The sequence below is a fragment of the Astatotilapia calliptera genome, chromosome 3 (genome assembly GCF_964374335.1).
Source record: "Astatotilapia calliptera chromosome 3, fAstCal68.1, whole genome shotgun sequence".
Lineage (NCBI taxonomy): Eukaryota > Metazoa > Chordata > Actinopteri > Cichliformes > Cichlidae > Astatotilapia > Astatotilapia calliptera.
In genome coordinates, this window is record NC_137424.1 from 18,645,277 (window position 1) to 18,665,466 (window position 20,190).

General features: G+C 39.2%; 1 protein-coding gene and 1 long non-coding RNA gene across 2 annotated transcripts in view; both read right to left on the reverse strand.

Moving 5' to 3' along the window:
* Positions 1–20,190, reverse strand: part of LOC145422992 (NACHT, LRR and PYD domains-containing protein 12-like) — a 436,730-nt gene that overhangs the window by 159,623 nt on the left and 256,917 nt on the right. The gene's annotated exons all lie outside the window — the stretch shown is intronic.
* Positions 909–2,601, reverse strand: LOC145425320 (uncharacterized). Its single transcript, XR_013905987.1, has 2 exons — positions 1,241–2,601; positions 909–1,160 (listed from the first exon to the last, which is right to left on the reverse strand). It is a non-coding gene; the product is annotated as an uncharacterized LOC145425320 (long non-coding RNA).

The following is a 20,190-nucleotide window of genomic DNA, read 5'->3' on the forward strand; positions in this document are numbered from 1 at the left end:
GGTTTGAACTCTAAGAGTGTTTAACATGATAGTGATTTATTGATTCTAACCCTAAATCTATCCAGTAATGTCTGCACATATTTTCAGTACTGATTTTAAAGTGTTTTAATCCTTCTGTCACTCAGGGAACCCAATAAGGATTCAAATACTTCAAAAGTCAACCAATGACATTGATGTGTAAGACTATTTAATAATTATTTATTGTTTATATTTCATTTATTCATTCATTCTTTGCACTGTGATTTAACCCATCTTTGTGTAAAGCAGGGGTGTCAAACTCCAGGCCTTGAGAGCCAGCGTCCTGAAGCTTTTAAATGTATCTCTGCTGCAACACACCTGAATAAAATTATTAGGTCATTAGCATGACTCTACCCTACTCAAGTAAATTTAAATAAATGTAAGTACATACCACCAGGTAGCTCCACTCGTACCCAGTGTAATGGGAAGTGAGAGGGTTAGGTTTTGGCGCTTTGAATGATCAGTTGTGTGATGCAGCGATTAACGTTTGAGTAAAATATTGGGCTCCCTCGTGTCTTCCCTACATTCCTCCACAATGTCCGTTTTTGCAAAAATGTACTTCTAGAAGTACTTTTATTGCACGATGTTCATTCACTCATGAGCTGCTGCAACATGAATCAAATGGCTGAACTGCCACCTTGGCGTGCAGTCAAGTTCTACAGTCTGCTAATGATCTAATAATAAGTATTAATATTCCTCACTCACCTTACTAAATGTTTGTGAACACAGCCAGAAACATTTGCATCACAAACACAGACTAGTGTTTATTAGCAGAAGCTTTTGGGTGGTTGCTCTCAAACCTGTGTACAAGTTGAAGCATTAATGGTCCCTTCACTGATTTCCAGGTATCCAATGTCAGGGCTAACAGATGGATTCAGACGCAGGCAGCGTTCTGGCAAGCAAAGGGTTGACAATTTATTAACACAGAAGGGAAACCACAGTGATGTGTATATACAGTGAATGGGGCAGGGCTTCAGGGCTCCAGGGGAAGGAATCCACACTCGCTCCCCACTCGGCCCAAACTCCGCCACTCCTCTTCTTACGCACACTCGCTTCTCCACAGCCACTCTCGCTCCAATTTCCACTTATGTTGACACACACAGGGATCACAGGTCAGGGTCCGCCACCAGTTCCGGGGAGATCTAAACACAAAGAGTCCAATTAGATCAATACGCCACACAACACTGAGAGAGTTTGTCTTAGGAGAGCTGAGAGCACGAACATGGGAGGTTCAACGTTCCAGTGCCGAATACTCCGTGCCGCAGCGTTAAATAGGCAAGGGGGACGCCGCCTGATCAGCAACAGGTGTAGAAATCACCGCAGATACGTGGGCCAAGGGTGAGAGCCCACAATGAGCTCCACCCAGGGAAGCAGGAGAGAAAACAAAACAAACCTGTGGCCAACATGAGCAAGCCGGAGAGGCACAGGGACCATGACAGCCAATACCAAGTGCACAAGTTCACCCCAGATGGTTCCTCTTCTCTGTAACTTGGAGGATGTGGAGTAGGCTGTATTTTAATCAAAGACATATCAATCAATCAATCAATCAATAACCATGTCTAAAAACAACACAGCTTGACCAAAGTGCTGTACACAGTAAAAGAAAAAGTAAAAAGTAGAAACAAATACACACAATGAACAAAACAAAAAATAATCCCAAATTTCGTTTTTTTTCCTGAAGGGGTCAAACACTTTTATGCAAGAATGACAGCGAGGTGAAAAACCTTCACCCGCAAGAAAACTCGAGCTGTGACTCATAGTACGAACACACACCTCACAGTAACACACTTTGTTTAATGGGAACTTTTTGCCAAGCTAGCTAATCCTGACCAACACACCAGACACAGAAGATAAAGGAACGATGTTTTACTGTTAGAGACAGAAAGGTTAAAACATTTTGGCAGAGGGCTAAAAGGGGCTAAAATTACCCAAAAAGAAATTCCATTTGACCAAAAACACTTAATTTTTAAAACATTAAGTATATAGTTATGAATAATGAACAAATAATTAACAAACTGGGGTTTATAAATCGTGTAACACATCCTTATGGTAAGAAATTTTACCTTAATGCGTTACATGTGTTAGAAGTCAATGTATCTTTAACAATATACTCCTTATTTTATATCTCCTGATCCTTCACAGAGCTGCATGAACCTGCTGTTGATGTCAGAGAGTCAAACTCTGCTGAAGAGTGGGTTGTTTCCTGTTCAGCCACTGGTCGACCTGCTCCCACTGTAACACTCTCACAACAAGACCTCAGCTTCTCACAGTACAACACTGTCAGTGTGTCCAACACCAACGCTACATTCACTGTCACCACTACAGCTGTGCTCTCAGGTTCACGTAAACACAGCACACAGGTGGGATGTGCAGCACGAGTGCTCTCTGCTCCTCACAGAGAGGTGATGGAGACGATTCCTGAGGTCCAGCAGACGTCAGATTATCAGTGATGGTGAGAAACTGAGATGCAATAACAATGCATTGTGCTAGTATGCATTTTCTCTTTGATCAATAATTGATGTATTCATTTTGATCAGTGTCACATTTTTCCTGCTTTTTCAAGTTTCCTCCTGGATCATTGTATTAGCTGCAGTATTGGTGATGATGGTCTTTGTCAGTGTAGCTGCTCTGCAGTAGGCTACTCTTTAAAGAAAAAGACCAGATAACTTTCATTTTTCATTTCTTGTCATTTTTTTCTACACCAAAATCTATCCAATAATATCTGCATAACATTTTCTACTTGTGATTTAGTTATTAATTCTTTGCTTCATGATTCAATCGGTCTTTGTCTAGTATTACATTTTATGTTTCCCATTTAATCCCACTGGCTTTAAAGTGTTTCACCAGATTTTTACGAAGTATTTCCAGTCTTTTGTTGTCTCTGTCCCAAATGTTCTGAAATGTGTTGCATGTATTAAAAGAAGTTGGACCAAAAAATGTACTATGTACTTATAAACTTACATTTATGAAAGCTGAACAAACACTGATGTACTTGACTTTTGTAACAGTGAAAAGGCGATCTGTTTTTATTGATAAATATATATGTTTGCATTACTGTTATTTAGATTGCCATGTTAGAACGTAGCAAACAACATTGTTTGTTCCTCTATGGTTTCTTTATTTTTACAAATCTAAATGTTTTTTGTCAAAAGATTAATAATTTCATATTGAGGTCAGATGGTCAGCAGTTTTGATGTTTTTGCAGAGATTTTATTTTTTGCAAAATAGCACAAGTAAACATTAAAAGTAGTTCCTAAATCAAGGCATTTATTATTAAGGCGGCCATTATTATGGCCCTGTGTGGAAAAAGTGATTGCCCCCTAAACCTAATAACTGGTTGGGCCACCCTGAGTAGAAACATCTGCAATAAAGCGTTTGGGATAACTGGCAATGAGTCCTTTACGAGGTGGTGGAAGAATTTCTGCCCACTCATCTTTGCAAAATTGTTGTAATTCAGCCACACTGGAGGGGTTTTGAGTATGAACCACCTTTCCAAGGTCTCAGCTCCTCAATCAGATTCACGTATGAACTTTGGCTAAGCCATTCCAAAGTCTTTCTTTTGTTTTACTTAAGCTGCTTAGAGGTGGACTTGTTGGTGTGCTTTGGATCAAGTGCACTTCAGCTTGTGGTCGTGAACAGATGGCCAGACATTCTCCTTCAGGATCCCAGAAACTGGATTCTGTTCATCTTGACGTTGCATCTCCAGACTGAGAGATCTCAATTACTTTGTTTCTTATTTGCTTCTGAATTTCCTTGGATTGCGCCATGATGTGTAGTTTTTGAGGATCTTTTGGTCTACTCTACTTTGTCAGACAGGTCCTGTTTAAGTGATTGATTCAGCACAGGTTTGGCAGTAATCGGGCCTGGCTATGACTATGGAAAAATTGTATATTTTCTATTGATAAATGCAAATATTTTATGTCTGTTATGTGCATTGCCGTGTGGAGAATATAAGGAAAACAATTGTGTGGTTTACATTGTTTCTTCCTCTTAGATTTCTTGATTTTTTTAAAAAATTGCAATAACTTTATGTTAATTTCAGTGCACTTTCACATTTCTTTAAATTCAAACTACAGTCCTGTGAATAACTAGAAACACTTCTAGCAGCACAAATGTGAGCTAATTGTTTTCTGCTTGACTTTATCAGTCTCTCATATTGTTGTGGAGGAATGTTGGCCCACTCTTCATTACAACGTTGCTTCAGTTCTTTGAGCTTTGTGGGCATTTATTTAAGCACAGCTCTCTGAATGTCCCAGGTTGAGGTCTGGACTTTGCTTTTCAGCTATTCTGCTGTAGATTTGCTGCTGTGTTTGGGATCATTGTTCGACTGCAAGACCTAAACTTTACCTATTAAACAGTTAACTCTGTATTTTACACTTTATGTGAATATTGTTGCAGATTTCAATTATTAATGTTTTTATAACTTTGTTCTTTCTTATATTTAATATTATACAATATTTATACTTCATGTCTCTGTCTTCTTTTGAACACTCCAGCACAGCATCACTATAACTTTGTCCTCACTGACAATAAAGCTGTTTTATACATTTCATTGCAAATGTTTCAAGCAATTTGTAGCTGTATCTTAAGATATTTTGTTAATAATATAGTATTTTATATTGTTTTTTAACATGTAAAAGTCTGTTTATGTACAATTTGGTGATATTAGCCCTGATTATTGGAGGAACTTGTACATGAAGCAGATTTCTGAGACTTCAGATTTGAAGGTTGTTGTCATATAATCTAAATGATGGCAGATTAACGTTCCCTACCTCTGTCCTACAACCACAGGACTCCTTTGCATTCGACTGATAGAAATTTCAAGCTCAGTGTTAATGAAGATTTCAAAGGCCTTAGTGCAGGGGTAGGGAACGTCTAAAACCTGCAGGGACACCGGCCCTCGAGGCCTGGAGTTCCCTACCGCTGCCTTAGTGTGAAAGGAATGAAGCTGTAGCGCCTCCCCGTGGTTGAAAAGAGGTACACAAGAGGTTTTTGCAACCTGCTGTTTAATGAAGGTAATCAGCTGGGACAAAGGTACATTATGAGAATAATATCTCTGACAAACCTCTACCTCAATTAAAAGATGCATTTTGATTTACATGAATGCATTTCATCTTCTCTGCAAAGGCTACACAACCTTCTTTGCCATTTGAGTGTGTCCAGTCCAGCTGAAACCAGCTCATTACTGATGGCATGAAAACGATCTGTGAGGTAACATTTTTACTGTCATTCATTCCTGTTGAAAACTTGTCACGTGTTTGCTTAGGTTCTTCTCAATAATCCTCCCGTATCCTGTGTAAAAACTACCCGAGCTTAAAGTATACAGACTGCCGGGAGGGGCGAGACGGGAATTTTCATTGCATATATATATATATTAAAATACAGATAGCAGCAGCCACGAAAACATAGGCAAGAGAGAGCATAGCAGTGTCGTAGATGTAGCCAAATAAGACAGATAAATTAAGATGGAAAATCCCCAAAACAAAACCCAATCTTTAGTGTGGGAGCATTTCCATGTCATTCCCAAAGGTGTAATTATTTTCAGCGACTGCAAACTGAACACAAACTTTTCATAACTGAGTTTGTTTCTTCAGTTGTATTTTGGTAATGCTGTTGTACAGCAGGGAAGCAAACACAAGTGCTAACGCTAACAACATCCAATCAGGATTTATTGGTTAGATCAAAGCTAACATCTGCATTACATGTGAGCACTACACATGTTATTTAACATATATAACGTATAAGATTTTTACATCTTTCTCTTTCCCTCGAGAAGAACTGCTAAAACTGTAGAAATAACATTACAGAAAAGCAGGACATGCTCAAGCAAAACATTATAGAAAGTCTGTCACGGTTCTGGGTCAGTTTGACCCAGTATTTTGAGTTGTCATGTTTTTGCAGGTTTAGTTTAGTTCCATGTGTCATTTTCTGTCTCTCTCTCTATGTCGAGTCTGCGTCTTAGTGTGATGGTTTCTTGTTCCTGTTTTATTGTGAAGGTCTGCGTCTCATGTGAGTGTGTTCAGTTTGACCTCTGTCTCGTCTTGGTGATTATTCCCAGCTGTGTCCACCACCTGTGTGTAATTCCCCTGTGTTTCTCTGTGTATTTAAGTCGTGTCCTCTGTCATTGTAGTTGCTGGTCCGTCTGTGTATCCACCATGTCTCACCCGTGTGTTTGTGCTCTGTAGTTTAGTTGTTTCCAGTCTAGTTTAGTTCGTGCTCCATTTGCTGTTTGTCCATATTTATTTTTGTGTTCAATAAACCACCTTCACTTCTCCACTACTGCCTGCGATTGGATCCTCATTTATTATTTTCACACGGCTCTCCTCACCCGCCGTGACAGTACGGACCAGCCAGATATGGATCCAGCGGCAGTCACCCCACCTAGGGAGCTTCAGGAGGCCGTTATCGACTCTGCTTCTAAATTGATTTACCAGCTGTTAGAGCATGAGGGAGAAGTGTCTCTTTACACTGTGGAAGCCAGCCTACAACACCTTATTTCCAGTTACCCCTGGTTATTGGACTCACTGCATCCGCTCGTACAGAATTTTGTTCTTCACGAGCTTCACCTACACCCCCCCCCCCCCCCGCCGCTACCGCTCGCCTGCTCATGCAGTGATATCATCAGTGACAAGTCAGGTGATAGAGGCTAATGCAAAATGGTGTTTCAGTGAGGCACAATTTATTATGACAATACATTTTTTTTAAATACTCAGTATGAATTAAACAGGTTAAAGGTCAATGCTCTGTTGTAATATAAAGACAAAATGATTGACAGCAGCCCAGCAATATCAGTAAAATGCAAATTAGCCACATGGTGCAATGTAAGGAGCTCTGTGATTGGTTAGGAAAGGACAGACTGGCCACCTCGATTTTTCTTCACTGCACATTGATCCATAGCTTTGCTCTGTAAAGGCTAACAAAGTGCTTTTGCTTTACAAAGACATTCAGCGTCGGTATTCACTCTTTTAAAATGCCACTGAACACTGGAGTGAAATGGAGCCCTGATCCTCAGAGTTTTATTGTTGCTAACATTTCTTATAGATAGCACAGATAGTGCCCCACTGCAGTAATCACTCATGTCTAGATATTCCTGTTAAAAAGGAGTTTTTCCTCCCCACTGTAACATGGCAAACATAGCAAACGGATAATCCAGCTGAAGCTTCAGACAGCCGTCAGACAGTGAAACACTGCCATCTGCTGGACGCGAGTAACACAGACGCTGAAGGAAAAGCACTCAGAAGGAAAAGCACGCACACTTGGAAGACTTGACCATTTGCACAAAATGAATGGCTGACACTGGACAGATGAGAGAATGTGGATGGTCACACCCTCGTGCATTAAAGAGGGCTTTCAGTTCATTGAAAACACAAAACCAAACACACAAAAGACACAATGAGACAGCTGATCAGTTTGCTTCACTAAATCATCGACACAAGCCGTGTTGTAGAGGGTACTGCAGCCGTGGCAGGTTATCATCTTAATGTGGCCCTGACACTCCATCGTACGCCACAAAGCTGTGAATAAATGAAAAGCAAAGAGGCATCATCACTAACATAATAACTGTAGAAGTTATCCCGCTGCATTACATTTATCAGGATATCGTAATAAATGTTCATCATATGTTGCTTTGACCCATCATTGTTGTCATTAATATCGCTACGTGACACTGGACACTTCCTGTCATTCATATGTCCTGACTTTGTGATCAGTGTAGCAGCTTGAAAATAACTGCTTGGTTAACAGCAGGTGTACAGGCAGGTGCTATGATCAAATAACATGTTTGGCTAAAGAAACAGAAAATAAAAACATGTAAATAGGAACACCCACATCTCTACTTCTTCTTCTATTTTCCATTTCACACTTACAAAAAAGTTCTCCTGCGTAGGTGTTGAGACAAATATATGTCAATTTAATACTTCAGACAGGCCCCAGAGCAGGTCTGAACAATTAGTCCACTTAAAATCAAAACTGCAATTTGAAACCATGCAATTAGCAATTTTGCAAAGAAAACTTGGCTAGGCTAAGCTAAGCTAACTGTTAGACAAAGTAAAGGAGTTGGAAGAGTAAAGGATTCTGGTTAACTCCAGTTCAACTTAACATTAAATTAAACTGACAAATATCATGTTTATATTCATATCTTAGTCTTCTGATGAGCTCTATCTTATAAATCTATTAGACTCAGACGAGGTCGGCACAGGGACAGGCCTCGGGGGTCCAGGCCCACCCGGTGAAGTGCTTCTTCCCCAACATCTTCTGATGTACTTCATTTATACATTTTGGTAATGAAGTACTTAAACTACCACCTCACTGATTAGTTATTGCAGTGTGAGCTCAGTTCAATTAATCAGGTCACAGTAGTTTAGCACTTCTACAGCAATCATGCAACCAGCATGACTGAGGAGGACACTGGGTGGACGGGCTTTGCAGGTCAGACTTTGAAACGATCTTTTATTGTCATTACGCCAAAAGCAGTGAAATTATATGCTGTCCCATTCAGTGCAAATAAAGAATCTGTGTTTACTGACAGGACAAAGCACTGAACATGATTTCATCTGTTAACCTGGACAAATTCCAAAACAATTCCTTATTATTTCTTTTTCTTAAGTAAAACCAGTAAAAGCTTCTACTTCAAAAATATGGACTTAACACTGAGATCCTGATATTTTAGACCAGTTGAATTTAGATGATCTTTTTTAGTTCGTTCAGTTTGCTGGTTCTAACGACGACGGTCTTCATCAGTTTTAATGTCACTGTGACTCATATCTCTGCATGGCTGTTTTGTTCTGAGTGCACTGTGACAATTAAGTTAAGATCCGGTGATCAGCACAGCAGCCTGGGAGTGACTGCTTGGTTAACGACAAGGTTTACAAGACCTGATCAAATGTCACACTGGAAATATTTTGCAAGTGAAACAGCAAATGAAAAAATGTAAATATGTTAACTGGACCACCTACATTGTTTCGAGAGCAGGGGTGAACTAAAGAGTGCGACCCATCACTTCAGTTTCAGCATATAATTTCTATTTAACACTCAAAAAAATCTGTTGTACAAGTATTAAAAATATATTCACAAATGAAATTGACATGCCTGAGATGAAAACATTACTCATACAAGTTGTCAGGTAAAGTCTATAGCACTGTTACATCTAAATATGGACACTGAGCTGGGACGATGTCACAGATCTGAGCCTCTGCACCTTCACTATACGTTTGTGTATGTCAGGCCTGTCCTGTATCTCTCCACCACCTGATCCAACACACCACCAAATCCTGATCAGCTGATCATCTCTGCTCCTCTAATCACCTGAATATCCAAGTATCCGAAAGTGTCCATCGATCTGACAATACAATTGTAAAACCGATCACTGACCTGTGCCCTAATGTGTTCTGTGCACTTGTGAACACACTTCCTTATGGAGTACGTTTATTAAGGACACTCTTTCATTAGCACACAGGTTCAATAACACAACAAATAACCTCCAATAAACCTTTTAATAAACTGTCATTGGAGGCTGATGTGTTCTCTCTTGGCTTGTTTTCTTGTTGTGTGCCACACAGAAAATAAATGCATGGTGTCTTAACTCACTGATACTGGGATATCAATGAGCACAGAGTCCAGCCAACGATGGCACAAAGTCAAACCTCCTTCAAGGAAACTGGAGAGTCCAACACTGGCATTGAGGCTACCCCAACAATATCAATATGGTGTAACTTCCTGCTCTAACTCAGGCTCCTTCCCCACAAGAAAGATGATATTTTATGTACTCGAAGTCAGACCTGGAATCTGCGGGTCAGACTTCCTGGGCCCCCGACCCCTGACCTCTGAGATTTTCATGTCTTGTATTTTATAATATTTATCTTTTGTTCTCCTGCCAAAATTGTAAACACTGTCATCATGCCATATTGCACTGTTGTTCGATCAGCTTCATTAAATATACTTTTATATATACTTTTATCCTTTGTTTTGTTATACATCCATTTAAATCCTCATATGAAATTATTACAACCAACTGGTAGTAAAACAAAAATAAAAAGATTGTTCAACATTTTAACTGCAAATGGTCAAAACACTCACTTTATTTGCCAAAAATTATACTTAAAAAGGGGAAAAAAGAAGTGTTAATAGTTTATTTGAAAGGTCAAAATATACCAACACATCTTTTTATTTTAAATCTATTTGTTTGTGCATTAATTTTTTTTCTAAAGCCAGATGTGGAAAAACAGGCTGCATCTACATGCAGGTTCTTGTGGTCAGTGGTCATCATATTTGCATTATCTTTCTGAGTCACAAGCAGGGAAGTGTTAAAGTTTCCTAGAAGTGGTGGGCCAGTGATGTAGGTGTGGATGCAAAGGATTATTTGAGGTGGTGCTGATCAGAAGTATAAAAATCAAAGTGTCCAGATCCAAACACACTTTGTTCCTCTGTGACAGAAGTGAACTAGAACTCACAGCAGCATCTGAACTGCAGAAGAGATCTCTGCTCATCTCCGTCTGCATTCCTCTTTTGCTAAGAACTTATTATGTATCATTTAAAATGATTTTCCTTTTAAAGCTGGGCAGCAGGCTCACGTTGAACATCTCCATAAACTGTCATAATTCTGCTGCTACACTAAACACTGCATTCGGTGAGCACACTAAACTTACGTAAGCTGTATATTTGCACGGTGAGAGACCTGTTTTTGCTGATTTGTGTTCAAATACAACAAGATCTTATTTAAACTGACTGTCAGATGTTGCCTATCCAGTTATGTAATGAACCCACTATATACATGAACCACAGACCCTTCACCACATCTTCATCACCTGCTGTTCCAGACAACCAACTTATACCTGAACCACTGCAGGTTAATCATCATCATTAGTAAAGGAAAAAAAGGTGAGTGTCTTATTATTTTTATTTTGCAGTGTGTCATTGTTACTACAGAGCACACTGAAACATGTGACAGGAAAGAATAACTGAGTGCAGAAAGGCTTTTATATTAAATCGGATTTAAACTTTGTTCTTAATGAACCGGATCTATTATGACCTGGACTTTTATCTATAAAATGGGCTTGTGAAACCCAGAGGAAAACTCTCTCAATATATCTGTAGATATAAATATATATTTATCCAAATCACATCAAGTAAAAAAGGCAAAATGACAAAATTAAAAAAAAGAATAACAAAAAGTATAAATGAAAACACAAAATTTTAAGGCAAAAACAAATATCTTGATGTCTTAATACGATGAATATAAAATATAAAGTAATACAACAAGGTTAAATATCTAAACATTTAAACTACTTCAGCTTTTCAAAGCTTCTTTTTCCAGTTGAAAATGACATCATCACGCCTGAATCTGCTTCCAGGAGCCGTCCAGATCAGGCTTGTTCAGGATATTTAGAAATCGTCCTAACAGTTGAAAAATAAAAAATAAACAGAGAACAAAGTAATATATATGATTAGAAATAAATAAAAAAGAAAACTATAAATAAAACGACTTCTTTCATTTAAAGAAAAAGGTCTATCAGTCCTCTTGTCGTGTGTGTTTGCAGCTCACAAAGACGACTTGCTGAGCTTCAGGATCCAAAAGGATGTATCTGCCAAATTCTTAATGTGGAAAAACGTCCATGTGTTTTCTTCTCCAGGAGACGATGAAGACACTGTTTGTCTGCACGATGCTCGTGCTGCTCTTTGCTTCCGGATTTTCCAAAGTGAACAATTTTCAACCAAGCGAGCACCGACCTGAAGAAACACCTTATGAAAAGTTTAGAAGACAGCATGTAGATGCTAAGATGACTGAAAAGCTGTGTAACACAGAAATATCAAATAGGAATATCTACAAACTTGACAACAGTTGTAAGGAAACCAACACATTCATCCTCAGCATTCCAGCAAAGGTCAAATCCATTTGTAGAGGTGATGGGAGGTACGATGAAAATAGCGGCATGACGTATAGTACCGCAACGTTTCGCATAATTAAATGTAAGCTAAAGCATCAGGGAGCCAGGAAACCCAGCTGCCAGTATGAAGGCAGGCTTCTCACTAACAGGATCATTGTCGTGAAATGTGAAGGGAAGTTACCTGTGCACTTCAATCGGGACCTTCTGCCCTCTGAGCGCAACGATGGCGAGCAACTGTGAGGAAAGAGTGGTGTGGAGGGGGGCGTGGTCTGCGATGCTGCTGCAGGTGAGATGGATGTACCTGCGCTGCATTTGCTATCACGCCTCGCCAACTTAAAAGGCTTTGTGCTGTCTGAGTTGTTGGTGTTGTGGATGTGTTGGCTGGCAGTCCACAGACAGACTGATTTACACAACTGTGGAAAAAATAAAATTAATAAATAAAATAAATTGGAAAACATAGATGTGTCATTATTTCATATAGATTTCAAATAACATACCATTTGATGTCAACATGGTTTAGTTGCATTTGCAGTGCTCGTGCTGTTATATTCTTATGATTCTGTTCATTTTATGAGTGTATCCTTCAGCCTTGCTTCACATATTTACTGCTGCTTGATCAGCTTTAGTCCTGCTAGCATCAGCACAGGTAGAAACAGATCACACATCAGAGAATCGGCCGTGCATCTAAATGCAAATGGAAACTAAAAATGAAAACATAGATAACTGAGCTGAACTTCATAGATCTGAAAGTTGACCAATGCATACATAGTGCTAAAAATCAGGTATCGGGAAAACACATTATTTTATATTATGCTGAAGTCAATTGTTATCCTTTTTTAAAACTATATCATATAATAAAGTCTGTTTTGAAGTTTACTATGGTAAAAAAAATATTTTAAGGCTCTTCAGATATACTGTAACTTCATAGGTATGAACCATCAAAGCATTTTCATCATAAATATAAAACTTCATTATAGATCTGTTCAAATACTCATTAATGCAAATATCTGATCAGCCAATCACATGGCAGCAACTCAATGCAGGTGTAAAAGGTGAGGTCTAAAAAGAACCTTTAAGAAAATATGAATCATCTTAATCAGTCTTTAATTATGAAGCAATGGCCTAACTCCCTCTGACAAACAGACCTGTGGCAAAATTTATAAACCACTTTTGACTTTTTCCAAGGTGAACATTGTCTGGCAGCAGGTGCCCTTCCCCTCCCAGATCACGGTTCATATCTGATTTTCAGCTCTAAAGTTTATTTTTCTCTTCATAACAACTGTGCAAAGGATGATTTCTGAGGATGATGACTCATTTAAAATGCTTGGATGCTGACAATTATGCAGAGTCAGGCATGGAAAGGCTGCTCTTTGTGACAGGTGGGTGCTGTCATACATGGGTGTAGCTGCCAGCTGTCCTCGAGGCTTCACCTCTGCTAAACGTGTGTCTCTGAACTTGACCTGGTCTCATAAACTCTCCTGTGATTTTTATTTTGCATCCTTGGTTATTCAAATGAATGATTAATATATTAATATGAATCTATACAGATTTGTCCACACTGGATATGACAGTAAGAGTTAGTAAAGCTCTGTTAACGTGTCCCTCTACAGCCTGTTGTTTCTTAGTTTCACCAGTGAAACTGAATTAAAAACAAAACATAGATGACATATTGTCGCCTAGGCAACCACCAAGCTCCCAGTGCCTACAGACATTCACTAAAACATGCTGGTCATTGGATCGTTTGAATAAATACCTTTAACTAAATATCAATGTTTTCGACATGTCTTAGTTTACATTATTACACAGTTATTATGAGAGAGCATGTCTAATATTTTTCCACTAAACAGTCGTCTTCTCCTTTGGTTTGTTTGTAACAACCATTTATAAAAACTTGTGTTTTGCTTTTGTTTTATTTTTAACTGCAATTCTGGTCGAGTAGCTTTTATAGTGTTAATTCAACATATACTACAAAATAAAATGACTTTTTTTAAAGTACATTTGTGGACATTTTATTTTCAAACTATCCAATCACAGAATCAAATGCACAAAGCTTGTGATGTCATCAAAGGCACAAAGCTTGTGATGTCATCACATTCTGTCATTGGAAGGAGAAATTCAGTCAACTGTAGCAACTCTTTGGTGGCAGAACTACAAAACAACCTGTTTGTTAAAACCAAGATAAGGAAGACACAGAGACGCAGAAGCAGACGCTGAAGCAGACGCATATAAAATGGCAGAAGCACAGATGGAAGTGGTCGTGAGCCCAAATATAACAGTTTTGCAAAGATCGGAAAATGACCTCAAAAAAGCCCAAACACCAAATCCTGAAACACGTCCTCTGGCACAAGTTCAAACAGAAGTGGTCGTGAAAGGCAAGAAAAAAGGGGGCAAAAACAGAAAAGAGTGGCTGAAGAACCCAGACGACCGATTACTCGGGCGTATGCTCGGGCTCTTCTAGAAGCCCAAAACAACGTGGCTGATGGAAGCAACCTGAGAAATGAAGAAGTGTCAGGAAACCCTGAAGGAACCTCTGAAAGGGAAAACCCTGAATCCCTCCCTATGTCAGAACCAAAGGACGACGTGAATATGGAGACAGAGGCAAACATGAATAACGCCAGTGGACAAAACCCTGGGCCAAATGGAGGGACGTGGCAACATCAGCCAAATCCCAGATTTATACCCCATCATGGCAGAGTCCAGTATGATTCATGTTGTGAGATTGCTGATCTCAGGCATCAACTACAAGCTTCCCAAAACCACCAGAACGAGCTTTACTGGAAACTGGTAGCTGCTAATAAGAGGGCTTCTTATTACCAGTCTAAGGTGACCAAACTTCATGCACAGATGATCGCCGACAAAAAACAGCATGAAGAAACAATTAAAGAGCTCATAGAGCAACTGGAGGAGGCTAATGATAATAATAAGCCTGATAAGAGCAAAACAGAGGTTCAAGCAAAGGACAACCAAGCAGTTGTCATGCTGGATGACATGATCCGTGTCCTGCACGAAGACGTCAGCGACCCTACCACAGAGCAGTGTGTGGATTCTTCTACACAAACCACAGAGGCTTCACACACGGACTGTGTAGGTCTGAAGGAGGCTCAATTTGAAGTCCAATACAAGACTCAACAAGAGCAAATAGGAACACTCCAACAACAGCTCCTAGAAGCTCAACACCAACTCAAGGAACAGGAAGACAAACATAGGCAGGACCAGGAGACACTGAACATGGAAATCAGTGAGCTTAAATCCCAGCTCTGCTCCAACAAGGAGCTTCATGACATGAAAGTAGAGACTCTTTATCAAGAGTTGAAAGAAGTCAAAGCGTCCTACATTAAAATCACACAGGAGCAAAATGAACAAAATTCCAACACAGCAAATGGAAAATCTGAGCTTCTGGTGGAAAAAGACACCAAAGAACAGGACAAGGAAGAAGAAGAAGACTCCCTGACATCAACTGAGATGTCTCTGCATGACTCTCTACAACAAACAGAAGACAGAGAGAAAACGATAACTACCAATCCAGCTGAACTCGAAACTGAAGCTAAGACTGTGCCAGAGAAAAAACCCAAGAAGAAGAAGAGGAACTGGCTGCGTCGGCTTTTCAGCTGTACCAGTCCACAGACAGACTGATTTACACAACTGTGGAAAAAATAAATAAATACAAAAAAAATAAATAAATTGGAAAACATAGATGTGTCATTATTTCATATAGATTTCAAATAACATACCATTTGATGTCAACATGTTTTAGTTGCATTTGCAGTGCTCGTGCTGTTATATTCTTATGATTCTGTTCATTTTATGAGTGTATCCTTCAGCCTTGCTTCACATATTTACTGCTGCTTGATCAGCTTTAGTCCTGCTAGCATCAGCACAGGTAGAAACAGATCACACATCAGAGAATCGGCCGTGCATCTAAATGCAAATGGAAACTAAAAATGAAAACATAGATAACTGAGCTGAACTTCATAGATCTGAAAGTTGACCAATGCATACATAGTGCTAAAAATCAGGTATCGGGAAAACACATTATTTTATATTATGCTGATGTCAGGGCTCTGAGTGCGGGCAGGTGGAAATGTGGATCCAAATGCAGGACTCCGAGACGAAATGTAACTAAAACCACAGCTTTTATTGCTGGCATGAAACAAAAACAGAAACCAAACCATGAAACCAAGCAGGAACACACAGGCAGGGTCTGAGGGTACGACGCGACACCAAGCGTGGGAAAACACAGGGCTTAAATACACAGGGTAGTAATGAGGGAATGGGCCACAGAAGGGAGACACAGCTGGGGGAGCTGAACTTCATAGATCTGAAAGTTGACCAATGCATACATAGTGACAACACATTATTTTATATTATGCTGAAGTCAGTTTTTATCCAATTTTATAACTATATCATATAATAAAGTCTGTTTTGAAGTTTACTATGGTAACAATGCATCTTTTTAGGCTTTTCAGAAACACTGTAACTTCATAGGTATGAACCAACAAACCATTTTTCATCATGACAATAAAAAATAAATCTAAAGGAGATAAACATCACAACTGTTCAACCAAGCATTAAGTCCATTTTGAAACAAAGAACGATGTACACTCAGCCAATCACATGGCAGCAACTCAATGCAGTGTAAAAGGTGAGATGTAAAATAAAACAATTAAAAATATTAATTAATCTTAATCAATCTTAAAATATGAAGCAATCTTCTAACTCCCCTTTACATACAAAGCTGTGGCCAACCTTACAAACCATTTTGAATTTTTTCCAGCCGAGGCGTTCAAAATAACCAAACTGCTAATAGTCACGGTTTAATTTGGGCAGCTGCCTGCCTAATATAATGTAAAATCATCACAATATTTTACACAAAGAGAGTAAATGTATCCTTGTACTCAGCTAAGACAGCTGGGCTGCTGTGGCTTGTGTTTATGTTCAGAGTGACATCTGATTTAAAAGCAGACTGTCATGGTTGCGGCTGTGTGCAGGCAGGATGAGGACCCAAACGCAAGCTCACGGAGGCAGGAATGAACTCAAAACACAGCTTTATTGCTGGAGAGAGAAACCATACCACCTAAACGAGGAAACTATAACGTAATACACAGAGAAACACACGGCCATGAATGAGGGAGAACGCGACACAGAACTGAGGGAGACGCAGACATAAATACACAGAGGGTTAACGAGGGAAGTGGGAGCACACGGGGAACACAGGTGACACTGATAATCATAACAAGACACGGCAGGAGTGAACGCAACACTGACGGGAGACTGTCAAAGTAAAACAGGAAGTACACGGAGGTTCAGAGAGGAGGAGAGACAGCACGGGGAGAGCACGGACATAACGGGCTGGGAAAACATGGAATAAAACTCAAGGAGGGGAAACGAGGGCTCACAGATAAACAGAGGGGCACACAGGAGGTAATCAAATAAGGAACATCTTAACAGAAACCATGGCATAAATAAAGAACAACACACAAAACATATGAAAACTAAGAATGCTGGGCCAACATGGCCCAGGATCATGACAGACAGCAAAAGACACTGAGCAGCATATCAGTCAGCATGGGAAAAATGCCATAGATTTAAGGAACCAGGCTAAAATAATTGGTTTCTAGTGGGTTCTATTGTAAGTGCTCTATATTTCAGCATGACATACTGTATGCATCCTACACTGAGAACCCTTGAAGCTGATCATCAGGGTATGCTGTGTACTTCTTACACAGAAGATAAAATAACATGCAAAGATTTTAGATGGTTGTGGTTGGTCCTTACACACAGATGTAAGGTCAAAAAAAAAAAATCACCCACAGTGGATCGTTCACAGACGCTGGTCCAGTGGAACCCACTTCCACAAAGGCTGCACCTGCTCTGGCAGAACAGGAAGCATCAACTACATAGTAGCTATTTTCATAATTAAGACATCAACTATAGGTGTTCCCAAAATGTGCCATGTTGTCTGCACACCTGACAGCTCAATAAGTCCTGTGTTGATTACAGATGGTGGTTGTTTCCAGAAACAGCACTTGCATAAAACAAGTACAGAGCACTTTATGAGCCAACCTGCTTCTTTAATGAGCATTTAGGTTGTTTGTATTCAGTGTTCACAGATAATATGCTCATTAAAAGGGGGGATCCACTATGTCCTTCTTCACAATCCTGTCTGCCAACTTTAAGAAGAAATCAGAGTGACGCAGAAGCTTTAAAACAGTGTTCAGAATAATCAGTGATGCTTTTATCTGAACTGATGACAGATAAAGATGAACGTGAGTGTGGCAGAAGAGTAAGTTCTCCCTCTTTCTTGGAAGTATACAAAAGTCTGTTGTTTCTAAAAAGTTCATAAACAAACAACAAGTTCTTACAGAATGAGACGTGAAGCCTGGAGACGAGCAGTTCAGACACGCTGTTATTAAATTCTACCTGAGCAGGTTATAGTTCACCTCAGTTACGGAAGAACAAATAACACTTGGCTCTGGGAGCTTCAGTTTTTATACACTGTCGTAGCACCACCCTAAGCCATCATTTGCATCAACACCTACATCACTAGCCCAGCAGTTCTAAGAAACTTCTCTGTTTGTGGTTCAGAACCTAATGTGACACCAATGAGCACAACAGCATGCAGCTGCAGGTTGTTGTTCATACCTGGCTTTACAATAAAGAGCCATGTTTGCAGGCAGCTGTTTGAAGTTTTGTGTAAAATATCATTTTTATAGAAATAAACCAAATGTGTCTAAATATATTAAGTAAACAATCAGAATAAGAACATTTTGAAATAAAATCCAAAAACTGCATCTGGCTTAGTTTTTGTTGAATAAATAATGACTCTGTGTAATATGTCATGTGTTGTATATGTAAGTTGTATTTGTACAATGAAGCCAGGCTTTCTTTGTGTTAGCTGCCTGACAAAACCTAAAACTCTAGTCAGAGATCGCAGGTGTCACAACAGACATGATCAGCTTTCTCTGTCGATCCTATCTTTCTGTTTCACACTCTGTGCACTCATAGAAAAAAATCTTTAAAAAAACAATCACATGACTCTTCTTCCACACAACATGATCCCTGAGTGCCGCCTGCTCCAACCAGACATGTTCTCACAGCAACGATGGTGATAATTAAAATCTACAAAGAACGTGATAAACATTATTAAAATGCAGCACTGTTAAAGCAACGTGATTAATGCTGCATTAAAATGAGCCTTTAGCACATAGAGATGATTCAACAGTTTCATTTGACTTCATTGTTTCTAAGGCAGATGCTACACCAGTGAAGGTGCACTTAGTTTTCACACACTGCTTCTGCATTGTGTCTTAGTTTTAGTGGATTAAATAATGACACAGTGTTTGTTTGTTTTTCTTTAGTAACAAATGACCTCAGACCAGCTTATAATATTTTATAAACAAATAAGCATAAATGCATAAACTCAGCCTGGAATCACATGGGATAAACATGGGATGTGCATTTTTTTATTTGTTTTGTGTTACTGAGTCTTGCAAGAATGCCAACCTTACCAGCAGCAGCTTGGTTTTTTTGTTTGTTGTTTTTTTAATTGAATGAGTGCTGAAAGTTGAGCAACAGCTGTGACAACGAGAGAAGATGGAGCCAATCAGAAACAACTGTGAAAATGTACAATATGCAAGCTAAGAAAGCAAAGTGTAGCAATGTTGCCATCATTTTTGTTATTGTGGGATTTTTTTCAACATTCACTGAAAATCACTTCTCTCATATTTCCTCTTTATTATTTTCATCACTGTTTAAGAAACGTAACAAAGTCTTATAAAGCATCTAAACCAGCATCATGAAGTGATGTTTAAAGATGGCAGCAAGCTCACAGCATCTCTCAACTCAAGAGCAACATTCAAAGTGCACAGGCTGAAGGAAAGTATTGATTTTATCACATGCAATTACAATACGCCTTTTCATCTGTATCTGGATGTACAATGGGTATCGTTGTTTGTCCCAGCAGTTTACAATACAGAATGTGCACGTCTGTGGGGCTTTTATAAAGATTTCTATTTGCATTGATACAATTGCTTGGATCACAAATTGTTCTAACTTGATTAAAGTCACCAATGATAAAGGTATTCTTGCGCTTACAGTTACCATTATTATCTCTGTTTGCTATCAGATCATCACATCCCCCTTGTGGGATCATGTTGATGATCTGCTGGTTTTCTGAACACGTCCGTTAGTCATGCAGAGCACAGTGCCAGAGAGCGCCACCAGCAGGAACATGGAAGTCTTCATTGTATTTCTATATGGAAAAAGTAAACAGAGTGAATATATAAATCAG